This window comes from Chelonia mydas, chromosome 5, assembly GCF_015237465.2.
Source record: "Chelonia mydas isolate rCheMyd1 chromosome 5, rCheMyd1.pri.v2, whole genome shotgun sequence".
In the NCBI taxonomy this organism is placed as follows: domain Eukaryota; kingdom Metazoa; phylum Chordata; order Testudines; family Cheloniidae; genus Chelonia; species Chelonia mydas.
The window spans coordinates 8,681,197-8,695,212 of record NC_051245.2 but is presented as its reverse complement, the minus strand read 5'-3'; positions in this window follow the sequence as shown (position 1 = coordinate 8,695,212).

Here is a 14,016-nt window from a genome sequence, read left to right as displayed (position 1 = left end):
AAAATGGAATTTCCCTTCTGTGGGAAATTTTGATATTTCAACATCTGTTTTCATGCTAATTTGGGACAAAAAGACAAAATGTCATTTTTTATGGAATGAAAAGTTCCAGATAAATAAAATAAAATAGGAAATGTTGAAACAAAATGTGTCAACATTCCCAAACTGAATCTTATTTCAGTTTATCAAACTGAGTCAAAACCTTTTGTGAGTTTGGTTTGATATTTAACTGCATTCACATGAACTGTCACACAGTCTAGTGGCTCTTGTAGTTTGGATGCCTCATGCATTCATTCTCTATGCGCTGGGCCCCCAGCTACACTACATTTCCCACAATTCATTTCAGCCAGGGAACTGCCATGATACACCCTGGCAGTTCAGCTGGTGGGGATACCATAGCACATTGTAGGAGATCTAGTCCAGCCAGGGAGCCTGGCCCATACAGGAGAATGGAGCATGAGGCAACCAAATTACTGCTCCCATGAGTTATCATAGCAGCTAAGGTGGACACAGTTTAATGTCAAACTGACCCAAATCCTCTTGATGGACATGATGAGGGTTGTTATGTACATAGAATTGAGTTGTTTTCCTGGAGCTCAGGGTAAAAGGCCTAATACTACTTAGCTTAAAAAGGGCTCAATTAATTATAGAAGCCTATGTTTTAGATTTTTTTTTTTTTGGCATGTTCCAACACTATATCAAGGTTTATGCCCTATTTATGGGTTAAGATTGTTTTAGTTCAAGAAAGCTATGGACAATCTGATAAAAGGTTCTGGATGTTACCATGAGCTGAAAAAGTCATACAGGCCAAGAGTGACTTTGGGGACTGGGTTTGTTTGTTTCACCTTAGCATTATTTCACCAGATTTTCCTTTTGGCAGAATTAACAATCTTGTAAACTCTCTGATGTTGCCTTAGATGCTCCCTGATGTATCGTGATCAGTGGAAGTGAATTCAGAGGGCCCATGTTTCCGGTAGGGACTGTTATTGAGGGGACAACAACAAGGGACAATACAAACCTCAGTGCATGCAACAATGGTAATAGGGAAACGTGTGATTTCAGATGGGTAATAGGGCCTCCAGCAATGTGATTCCTAGGGTGGAAATGGACTTGAACACATCCATTATAAAGATGAGGCACAATCTAATGATGCACAATGCAACCCACAGGAAAATGTGATGAAATAATAACTAATCCCTTGAAAATAATGGACAAAACCAATTAGTGTTTGTGATGGTGTATGGTAAGCACCACAACCCCCTTTTGTGGCTTTCAGCCATACACCTATGGATCTGCTCAGGGTGTTGCATCAGATTTTTATAGCTGCAGTCCAAGAAGCAAAAGAAAGAGTCCCAAGGACAATGAGGACAATTTTAAAAGTATAGGGGGATATTTTCAAAAGCGATAGGTGCCTCAAAGGACAGCTGTAGATGGAAGTAGACCCTACAGTGGAACCTGTGTCCAGTGATACTACATAATCCAGTTTGAAAGGAGTTCAAGAGTCTATAGAGCAGGCGTATTATTGCACCTGTAGACGCCAGTATTGTGGTAGTAAAGAAGCCCTCAGGCAACTTACGCATCTTTATAGATCCAAAACCACTGAACCGGGCAATGAAAAGATGCCATTGTCCAGTGACTAGAGCTGATGACATCTTGCTAGAACTTTCCAAAGCCAGAATCTTTATGATCTGTGATGTGAGGAATGGTTTTTGGCACATAAGCCTGGATAAAGACTCAGCATGTTGATAAACTTTGCAACAGCAGTTGGTCTCTACAGATGTCCATGCATGCCAATTGGCATAAGCCGAGCACCAGATGTGTTCCAGAGTAGAGGCACCCAGACACTGGAAGGGATGGCCTGAGGTGAAAATAATTATATATGATATCCTCATTGTAGTTGAAGGGAGTCATAATACATAAGCGGAATGGGACTGTGACAGAAAAAGACAAGCTTTTCTACAGCAATTCAGGGACAAAGACATAAAATTTAATCGATAAAAATTGCAACTCAGAGTGTGAGGTGACATCACCTTGGACATCTGGTCAGGGCAGAGGAATTGAAAGCAGATACCAACAAGATCAAAGCAGTCAGAGAGATGCCAGCTCTTGTGGATGTGAAAGTAAAGTGCTTCATAGGAATGATTAATTTTCTGTCCAAGTTCTCTCCACACCTGGCTGCGGAACCCATACATCAGCTCACAAGGCAAGATGTTGAGTGGGACTGGGCAGGTTCCCAACAGCAAGCATTTGGCATGCTGAAACAAATAATAATGGATGGCCCATCCAGATGTACTACTAGCCAGGAAAGCCACTCACATCCCAGGGTGAATTCAGAGCTGATGAGAGGCGGGGAAAGGAAGAGCAATTGTACCAGGGGCCTGAGCTCAAAGCGACCCCCAGAACTTCGGTAGCTTCTATGTACATAAAGTGAAATGGGAGAGAGTGGGACCCCAGCAAACATGATAGACCAGGGCTCCAGATTTCTCTTGATGGGCCTGAGTGTCATGCACTGGAGAGTATATTGGGTGCTGCTCTTCTGCAGGAGCAGCCAGTCGCTTGTGCCAGCAGAGTACTGTCAGACACTCAACAGAGGTATGTCCAAAGAGAAAAAGAGCTTCCGATTTGGTATTTAGAGTGCATCATTCCACCAGTACACCTATGGCCACCCAGTAATAGTGCAATCAGTCCACAAACCTCTAGGGACATTCATGGCAAAGCCCCTTCTTAGTTCTCCAAAGAGATTGTAGCATATAATGATGCTCCTACCACACTATCAGGTAGAGATCAGATACTGTCCAGGATAACTACTGCTGTTATTTGACATCCTGAGCAGTTTGTAGATACCCAGCTTCAGCAAGCTGAGGGAAGGCGATCAGGACACTGAATCCATTAACATGCTGCACTATCTCCACTTTAAACAGTGCAGCTGTTGGAAATCAAAGATGGTATGGAAAGGGGCTTCCAACTACAGGCCGTCAAGAGAGCAAGCCTAGACGGGTGGCCAGAAAACTAAAGCCTACTGTCAGGAGCAGAATCATATTTTCAAATTAAAGATTTGATGAGTGTGCAGGATGGAATTATATTTTGAGGGGAGAAAGCTGTTGTCCCCACTTCATTATGTAAGGATGCCACGGAAAAAAATCAGTTCTCTGAATTACAACTCCCCCAGCATGATCCAGGTGAGAAAGACAGAATGTATGGGACCTTCTGTGTTATTATTAAGGAATTAAACTTGAAGCTGCCATAGGGGCCTAATTTAGTACTAGCTGTGGGAAGCCTTGAGGAACATTATTGCTTAATATACTACAGCAGTGTGCTCAATTTTCATTGACTTAAATGGAAGCTGATGGAACTCAGCACCTATCAGGAGACATTGAGCAATCTTTTTCTGCAGGGTCCGAAATCAGTTGGCCAGTGGATTTTACCCTATGGTAGATTGTGGAGCGTACATTGGTGGCATAATTTTTTTATGGATGTTAAGTGACTTCAAAGCATGGCTTGTGATTGAATATGATAGGAAGGATTAAACATTGTCCAAACTTTGTGGGAGCACCTGAGCCCCTTCCATCAGCTTCTTCTGTGGGGTGAATACCCTGAAAGAAGAGTTGTTTTACTTCCGAGATCAGTGTTAGGCATCCCTTGCTGACTGCATGTAACTTCCTGCTCTCAGGTACAGTACTTCACAATCTGTGCTACCACTGTGTGCTGGAGATTTCCTGCTGGGAACAAAAACTTTTCTTTTAGTCCAGTTCTTCCAGATGAGGGGGCTGCTCTTTCTAAAGATCAGTGACCCTGCAGATAGAAGAAGAATGCAGCTGAACTGATTTCTGAGGGGAACCCACTTTGGAGTTTAAGAAAGTCATCGGTACTGAAAAGCTGGCACAGCAGGGACGCCTGCCACTGGATGCCTAGAACAGAGAAGCCTTTAGAGATAGTCTATAGAGAAAGGTTGAAGGGGGGGAGGTGGAAATAGGGGCACTAAAAAAAAGACACTTTATTCTTGAAAGACTGGTTTGAACTGTTACAAAAATTAGGACAAGGATTATTGTCCTATTTATTTTACATTGTTTCATGGAACACTGTTCTATAAAAAAAAAAAACAAGTTACTGCTCTTATTGTGATAAATAAAAGGCAGGTCTGAACGTTGTGTAGTTTTAGATCAATTGGATGAATTTAAATGGATGTTTTGGTCACTGATATCTATTCCCCCTACAACCCTTTTCAAAGAATTAAGGGTGCAGAATTTTAATCTGCAAATGAACTGCATTTTGCGGCATCCTTTTTTCAGGGTATGGAAATGCAGCAGCGCTGATAATAGCTAATACACCACAACATTAATGTTAACTCTAAATAGTTGTTACGACACAGTAGCAAAGCTTAGAACTTCGATCTCTTCTTAATCAAACAATATTAACCTTTTCAAGAGGCTGCTGTACTGGGGTGGGAGAGGAGGCCTTGAGAATCCTGATTTAGATGGTACTAAAAAGGGGGAACAAACCTGCAAAAAAACATGAAAACAGAGAAATAATGCAGAGATACTTAAAGGGTTTACAAATATGGGCTGAAAATAATAGTATATAATGTGATTTAGAAATTGCAACTACTAACACAAAAGGGAAAAATACTAAACACCTATTCAGTGGGAGGGAGAATCTTGGAATGCAGCAACATTGAAGGGGACCTTGGGGTGATGGCAGTTAGTAAATTGGACATGACCTTGCAATGTGATACGGCAGTAAAGAAAGACAATATTCTTTTGAGCAGCATATACAGGATCATCATGTGCATTGTCACAGAAACAAGAAGCAAAAGTCCCTTATTATACAGCTCTTGTACAAGTGCATCTGGTTTGTGGTGGTATATGCAGAGCACCACCTTAATAGGAAAGAATTAAGGACTAGATTTTTCCGAAGATCTCAGCTCCCATTTAGGCTTCTGTGATGAATGGGACGGGGGGAGGGTGCCTCATAAATAATTACGAATACTGGATCTGGATCTGTCACTTATATGGTGTTCCTTCCATGGCCCTATGGATGATACAGAGTTTGTCTGGGTAACAGAGCCCAGGGCAGGAAGGAGAAGACCCTAAATAGAATCACAGAAGATTAGGGTTGGAAGAGACCTCAGGAGGTCATCCAAATAGTCATCCAAATAGTCATCTAATAGCTTCCACTTAAAGGTCCTTAAGAGACAATGCCAGAGCAGTAGCCTTAATTGATCTAGTCTGCTTTCCTGGGCAGTCCCCAAACTGTCTCAGCAGGGTGGTGTCAGGAGCCGCCTGGATTTGGGAAAGAACCCCTGGAGGGCATAGGGAGAGGGATAGTTGATGGAAGGGCACCTTAGAGACTGTTCCAGTATCTTCATTTAGTGATCCAGACACAGGGCCACATTCCCTTAAAAAAGTTTTAGACCAAACATTTTAGACTAACCTTCTGCTCACGATCAATTATATATATATATATATATATATATATATATATATATATTCCATTTTAAAAAAGAGGTTTTAACCATTTGCTTGTATTTTTTTTTAACAAAAACCTTGAAACTCAATTCTTCATGTAATATAATGAATAGCACACACTAAGCATTGTACAAATAGGTCTGTAATTATACTGTGGGGTCTTGATAAAATATTCACCATCACCCTTTCCTAGAATTAGCCTAATTATGTACATCGTTGCATATCCATTAATCCTATTATTATTTTTAACAGTATTATTCATAATTTACATTTTCCTTCCTTTAATTTCAGCCCTGTAATCAATGAGAATGTTCCACGCTTAATTAACATCCAAAAAGCTTGAAAGTACAGTATAATGGGACATTATGGGAGTTCTATAGTGTGTTAATGACAAAGGGACCATCTAATGAGAGTGAAGAATTTCAACAATGGCATTCTAAAATGAACGGAATGAAAGCACAAGTTGTATCAAGTAACTTTACTGCAAATACCCCTACTTCGTCTTTAAAAGTGAGATGGATTTGGGATTAATTGTGGGTCTAATCCTGCACTCCTATTGACTTCAGGAAGTTACCAATGACTTCCATCAGTATATTTTGATTAGGATTGTTACAGTAAACCCCCCCGTTTCTAGACGTTGCACAAACACTTAGTAAAAAGGCATTACTTGCCTCAGTGAGGCTACAATATAGGTGACGTAGATGATCAAAAGTGGGAGTGATGGGGTGGGGGAAAGTGGAAGATGAGGCAGCCGTGAAGCAACCATATATTACCATAATGGGCTTCGGTCCCAGTTTACACTGGCCCCACCTTTTTCCGATGGCAGTATTATGGAGGTTGCATGGCAGAGGTGAGTTTTATGGATGGTAGGATGGACTGTTTAGGGGAGAGAGCACTGAAACGGGATTAATTCCAAGCTCAGCTGCAGTCCCATTGTGTGACTTTGGACAAAATCACTTAATCTGCCTTGTGTTGCAAGTCCCCAGCTGTAGAATGATGACAATGTTTTATTCTACCCCACAGGAGTGTTGTGAGGACAAAATCCAGGAGTGATTGTGATGTGTTCGGATACTATGGTGATAGAAGGAGGGATTCCTTTCCTGGGTGGCTGGCTGGTGAGTCTTGCCCACATGCTCAGGGTTTAGCTGATCGCCGTATTGGGGTCGAGAAGGAATTTTCCTCCAGGGCAGATTGGAAGAGGCCCTGGAGGTTTTTCGCCTCCCTCTGTAGCATGGGGCACGGGTCACTTGCCGGAGGATTCTCTGCTCCTTGAAGTCTTTAAACCATGATTTGACTTCAATAGCTCAGACATAGGTGAGAGGTTTTTCGCAGGAGTGGGTGGGTGAGATTCTGTGGCCTGCGTTGTGCAGGAGGTCAGACTAGACGATCATAATGGTCCCTTCTGACCATAAAGTCTATGACTCTATGATTCTATGATTATAAAATGCTACACAACTTGACCAAGAACAACTAAGGGACTGATAGAAGTTTTGCCAGATGAAGGACTGCAGTATTTTTCCTACTGTACTAAAGCAAAATGAAATTCATTTCAATTGATGTAATTTTTGGCCTCAGGAGGTATTGTAATATTCAGAGCACACTCTTTCTCCTTTCCAGATCTGACACAACTTGTAACAAATAGTTGCACCTTTCTTTTGGTAAGAATAAAAACAATTTTTCCATGCTCTTGGATAACAAGAATAGCCAGGGTTATAATTTTGCAAACAAAGAGTCTTGGAAGGGATTTAAAAAACAAAACAAAACCATGCTTCAGTGCTTCAGCTATTTGGGGTTAGGATGAGATATTCTTTTGGATAGAATATCCCACATCTGCCTGCTGCTAGTTCTTGAACCTTCCTCTGGGCATCTGATGCAAGCAACTGTTGGAGACGGCATACTGGACTAGACGGACCTATGGTCTGATCCTGTATAGCAATTCCTTTTTTTCTGATTGCTTTCGTGACATGTTTCAGAAGGCTTTTGTAGCTATCTCAGCTCAGATGCTAGCATTGTCCTCTAACACCAAATCCTGAGTCAAAATCATGGGATTTATTTAATAAATAAATACATGTGAGTATCTTTTAATTTGCCTTCTGAGTTTGGAGCCTTCAGGGTTCACATTTGCAAGCTTATCTAGGCAACCATGAGGGTTAGAAACTTACTTTTTAAAAAAATGAGATCCTCATGCTCTTATGTGACATTGTACATGGCTATGGATGAGTCTGGAAAGCAGCCTATACTTTTTCATGCACATAAATACTACAGCATTCTGTAGATATGAGTGGTCATATATGTGGAGCATACAGTATATCTCTTAGGCATAGCCCTGTTTCTTGCCATGACAAACCGTTTAGAAATATAGATGGATCCTATCTCCACTCCCACTGTGCCCTTTGTGCCAAGAAAGCTCACAGCATTTTGGGCTGTACAAGTAGGAGCACTGCCGGCAGATCAAGGGACGTGATCATTCCCCTCTATTCACCATTGGTGAGGCCTCATCTGGAGTACTGTGCCCACACTACAAGAAGGATGTAGGAAAATTGGAAAGAGTCCAGTGGAGGGCAACAAAAATGATTAGGGGGCTGGAACACATGATTTATGAGGAGAGGCTCAGGGAACTGGCATTATTTAGTCTGCAGAAGAGAAGAATGAGGGGGGATTTGATAGCTGCTTTCAACTACCTGAAAGGGGGTACCAAAGAGGATGGATCTCGGCTGTTCTCAGTGGTAGCAGATGACAGAACAAGGAGCAATGGTCTCAAGTTGCAGTGGGGGAGGTCTAGGTTGGATAGTAGGAAACACTATTTCACAAGGAGTGTGGTGAAACACTGGAATGGGTTACCTAGGGAGCTGGTGGAATCTCCATCCTTAGAGGTTTTTAAGGTCAGGCTTGACAAAGCTCTGGATGGGATAATTTAGTTGGGGATTGGTCCTGCTTTGAGCAGGGGGTTGGACTGAGGTCCCTTCCAACCCTGATATTCTATGATTCTATGCTCTGTGGTTCTTGAAATCTGCTTCCGAATCCTAATGATGGGTCTTGAGGCCATCTCTGTTTAGAGACATGTTGAAATGGGCTGCTGTTCTGTGAAATACATCCACTTATTTAACTCTGAGGGGGAAAAAAATAACTCAGGCTCTCTGGAGGGGGAAGGTATGAATATGCAATTGTATAATTAGCAAAACACTGTTAACTTTCCTCTTGCAATATTGTCCAGCTGTCCTGCAATACAAGGTCAGTGAACAGCTATGGATTTAAAATGGAAATAAGGCTGGATTTCATGAGCCAAAGGGAGCACTATGCCTCATGCTGCTATGTCTGTGCACAAAACCACATGCTATTTCTCCGCAGCTAGGAACAAGATCCCACAGCAGAAGAAATGCTGGGTTATTTCCTATTGTCACTGTTTCACTCTCTTCCCAACATTTGTTTCAACAAGTATGTTTTCCCTTTAACATTTCTATGCTGTTATTTTCATGTGAGCTGAGTGAAAGAGATTGATTCTGATTTGTTATCAACGCCTGACCAAACCTATAATTATTTGCATTCTAGAAGAATTCAGCCTTAAAGGGGGCGGGGAGAGGAAATGTTTCTTATCTAAGCATTACCAGCCTGGATCGTGCTATGAGAGCAAGATCAAGCCGTGTATTCTTTTCCCCTGTGCAAATCAGAAGTGAAAACTAAATAATGGTGCGCACGTGCCAAACACTCATCAATCAAATCTGCCCCTAAATAAATGGCATTTAAAATAAAAACATGCAAATAGCCTTGACAGAAGCCATGCAAATCATTTCACAAGCAAATCAGGGTAAGTGGGCAGTAATAAATTCCAGTTTGACTGAAATAGCACATTTCAGAGAAATTAGTGAAAGGTGGGACTATTTAGCGAGCAGATGGAATGGCATTAATCATTTGATCAAGTGTAACTGGACACTAAATTATTCCAGCTCTTACTTCAGGATTTAGGGAGGAATTAAAATACAGTAATCGCTTCTTTCAGTTTTGTTCTTTAGTTTTTTTGGGTGGGGAGATGAACTCCCAAGAACCCAGAAACACTATACAATTACATATGGTCCTGATCCAACTCCCATTAACTACAGCAAGTCTGGGATTGACTGCTAACCTGAACCTTAGCCATATAGTCATTAAAATAAGATCAGCCTCAGACCCGTACACCCAGGAATTTTGCTTTTTCATGGCTGCGCTAAGTGAGAGAAAAGGAAGAAACATGCAACAAAGACAAATCAAAAGTACACAAGTATGCTAGTAAATCTCCAAGGAGTAGATTGTTTGCTGTATCTTTGAACAATGGCAGTTCTACCTTAAATCTTGTATTTGGTGCACAGGAGTCAAGGTAACAGGCACAGTAGAAACACCAAAAAGGGATAATTAGACACATCAATTAGGCAGAACCACAGGTTCGTAACTCTGCAGGGTTGACGTGGCCTGTGGTTGATAGTCTGAGCTCAGTTTGGCTTACCGTGTACAGCTCTTTTAGATGAGATCTTAAAACACCGAGGCTCTACGCTCTCTGTGAATGTTTGGGGCCTGATCCCAAGCCCATCATTGTAAATGGGAGCCTTTTGATTTCAGTGGACTTTAGATCAAGCCCATGAGTGTTGGTTTGGCTTCTCTGCACAAGTAAAATTTCACCCACAGAGTTTTAGAAACATAAACTTCCATATTGGGTAAGGAGATATTATTTTCCCCATATTCCAGGAACGGAGACTGGGAGACTAAGGCCAATGTTTTCAAAGTTGGGGAATTAAAGATAGGCACCTAAATCAATATTTATCTGCAGAAGTGGTCTGCTCTCAGGTGTCCTGTGGACTCACAGCTCCCATTGACCTCACTGGAGTCTACAGATTCAGTGACAGTAATCTTAGCTGATAGTTGACAAGGAGAAGAGTTTTAAGCTGGTGCTGTCCCTTTAAAAATCCTGCAGCAGAATCCCTGCCCTGATGGGGGAATACCCTTGAATAACATGGGTTTCCTGCAGAAAGGAGCTTGCTTTCCTGCAGTAGAGATGGGATTTTAGGTCTGCAGGACTCTGCCAGAGCTTCCTTCCTGTTGTATCTCATCTCCTACATTCCTGCACTGGGAGCATAATTTTTCACTGGCTTTTTTCATCTTTCTTTTTTTCCAGGTGCAAACTTTTGTCTAATTTCTTAGGTGACTGAGATGCTAATCAACCAACTTAAGACAGAGAGGCGAGTGAAAATAATCAAATGTGAAATTGTCCAGGGAAAACACTCCACTTGAAAGTAGAAGAGAGGAAATTGTCATTTTGAAGCCACTGGAGACAGCCTTCCTGTTACAAAGAAGACCCTGGGGAGACACTACCTGATTTGCTCTTAGCCAGGCTGGCATCTCAGTGACAGGGCAATTGTAATTAGAATGAATAAAATAAGAGATGTGCCAGCTCCCAAGCTTGTAATTTAGTGAGTGACATGAAAGACACATTGCATTTTATTTAATTTTTGGAAGAATCAAGTACTGTGCTATCACATAGCAGGTCTTATCCTAGGAGGATGGCTAACATAAAACTTAAATCTGTCTCCATGCAGGGTGGAAATATGGTGCAGTCAGTGGACTCCAGATGGTTATGTTCTTCCAGTTGGAATTTTAGGTCGCCTTTGGAGAAAGAATACGTTGGTCCTTTTTCTGCTTTGACATAAATCAGGGGTTCCCTTGCGAGATCAGAATCAACCCCTTCTCTCTTTTATTCATGTACTTCTAATGAAAAGGAAATAAAGATTAGAGGATTTAGATATGGACTTCAAGGAAGTTCCTCTCTTTGCCATTCAGATCAGTGACTGGAGAATGGAATAACTTTGGTGCCATTTTCTGATGGTACAAAAAATTCTTTGCCAGGTAAAAGTGAAATCACAGTTTTGGAAAATATGCAAATCCATTTGCACCAAAACTTTCCATTTTAAACTGAGCTCCAGTCAAAACATTCATGAAGAGTCATGATGTTTCCAAAGCAAAACCCTGGACAGTGGGAATGTTTGATCTGAACTCTGTGGTTCTCCCCTATCTCTAATCAGATAAGCTAACAATCTAGATCCAAGAATTCCCCAATTTAGGAAGAGTTCTCATCCAGTGCCAGACTTTTCAACTAGGCTCTGTCATATTATATCGGATCATAGGCATTAAACAGGAGCGTGTACTAAAGAAGCCGTCTGGAACTCCAGAATCAAAGAAACATGCTTCCCCACAGGTTGAGTTCCAGCTTTGCTTTTTGTTTACCATGAACCTTGCTATGTCTGGTACTCTGTGCAGCACACAGATACATCTAGTGGCTGAATAATATATTGCAAATGAACATATTACTGCTGCAATCTTGAATAGGCTGAACCAAAACCCTGGATCTGAACACACCCAACTTTGCGGAATTTGAATTTGAATCTGGATTTGAACTTTTCAGCTGAGATCCATTCCAGGCTGGATATGTTTTATTTTCCATTCTTAATTTTTAACTGTTACTGGGCCTGAAGTGAACTGAAATGCAATGGGAAAGGAGTTTTAGAAACCTGGGAAGGAAGTTTATTCTTGAAAGATTCACTGATGTAGTTCACAGATGAAAGAGGTTTAAATACATTCAGATGAGCCTCCAAACTTCTGGATGCTTTTCAAAACATAACCTGAGCTTTAAACCATGACTGAATGAGTTTATGGTTGAAGCTCAAGCTGCTACTGTCTATGCCATGGGCCCAGCAGTACTCCAGGAGACACTGAGGCTATGTTTACTCTTAAAATGCCACAGCAGCACCCTTGCTGCGCTGCAACTTTGCCACTGTAGTGCTTCAATATAGACACTCACTATAGCAGTGGGAGGGGTTTTCCTGTCGCCGTAGTTAGCCAACCTTCCCTGGAAGCCATAGCTAGCTTGACAGAAGAATTCTCCCATCAACCTAGCACTGTCTACACTGGGGGTTAGGTTGGTTTAACAATGTCTCTCGGGGTGTGAATTTTTCACACCCCGGAGCGACATTGCTGGGCCGACCTAACTGTTTTAGTGTAGACCAGCCCTCAGTTACAACCGAAACTTCTTGGAACTGCTCTTCCTGGCAGTTCTGCATTAGTCGTGTAGTTGGACTTGAGGTTAACAGAGGATTTCAGTCTCCAGGGCTGTCAATCCGGTCACTGTCACAAACATTACATTCAGTTGACAATATCATTTTTCAAAGAGAAAGAACCTTCTGTTTAGACTCGCTCTGCTCCAGCTGCCTCCATCACCTTGTTCTGTCATAAAAGTCATCTACAGCAGAAGCCAAATGCTATGCACTTCTACAGACCCTAGTTCTTCTGTTTACTAAATTAAATGCACCATGCTCCGGCTCTGTGGGCAGATTTGATTTTATTTCTGGCACCTACAATCAGCATTTCCAAACCCTCTGACATTAACACTGGGCAAATTTTGTCACCAGAATTCAGTCTCCTTGTCATGGCCTAGCGGGGGAATAAAGATCAACAGAAAACAATGGGGAGAGAGAAAGGACCGGCGTTAAAAAAAGCCATGACTGCACCTGTGTCTGCCTCAGAAGACAATTAATGGGAATGGAGAGTGGGGAATGGAGCTTTAGTCTAGCCACAGTTGGAAGAGAACTCATTCTGTTCTTGATTCGAGGTTGCTGCCCTTTGCATGAGTACAGGGAAGGACAGAGCATTTTGTCATCTGAATTCAGCCCTATATGATTCATTCTGTTCCGCAAAGTAATAATTTGTGTGGACCTTTTCTATTTGAAATATTGGATTTGAAATAGTGGCATTAGAAATACTGTATCAGACCAGTCATCCTTTTATTCCAGTGCCTTATCATTACCTGTTCTTCAGAATTCAAACAAGGGTATACCCGTATAGCACCTGGACAGTTTCCCTAAATTGTTGAAAGCAGATCCACACTCTCATTTCATCCAGCTTCAACCTTGACCAGCTGAGTTGTGTGAATATAGTTAATAACTTGCCCACCAGCAAGAGAACTCACTGTTCTCCTCTAATAATCCAGCAATCCACTTCAGAAATATAAAATCAGTTCTGGCTTGTAGGGAAATAATAATGGAAACAAAAAAGCAAAATGAGTTACTCTTCTTCTTAGCATATGTGCAACATGCCTCAGGTGGCATGTGACAAGGATTCATCACCAAATTTGGTCCACTGTTTGGATCATTCGCTTCCTGGGCCCAGTCCAGGTACTGATGGGGAGTGCGACGTAAACGCAGAGTTACTGCTAGCCAAAGAGTAAGAACAAGGTTTTTATAAATGTGTCTGTGGAAACAGTACTCGAGGAATTATATGCCTAAAACACAGAAATCTTTCTTTTAAGATCCATCTTAAACCAGAAAAATACAGAAATGCAAAGAATTACTAAATAATGAATTTCTCATGAGAATAGCATGAGACCAGGAGCACACCCAAGAAGACTTGAAAAATATCAAAATATAAAATTCAGGTGGTTCATAGTTGCTGAATCTGAGATGTTAAGAGAATTAGCTAAGTAATTAAGGTGTGGGGGGGGAATCTTTTTGAAAAGTAATATGGCAACCACACTCCC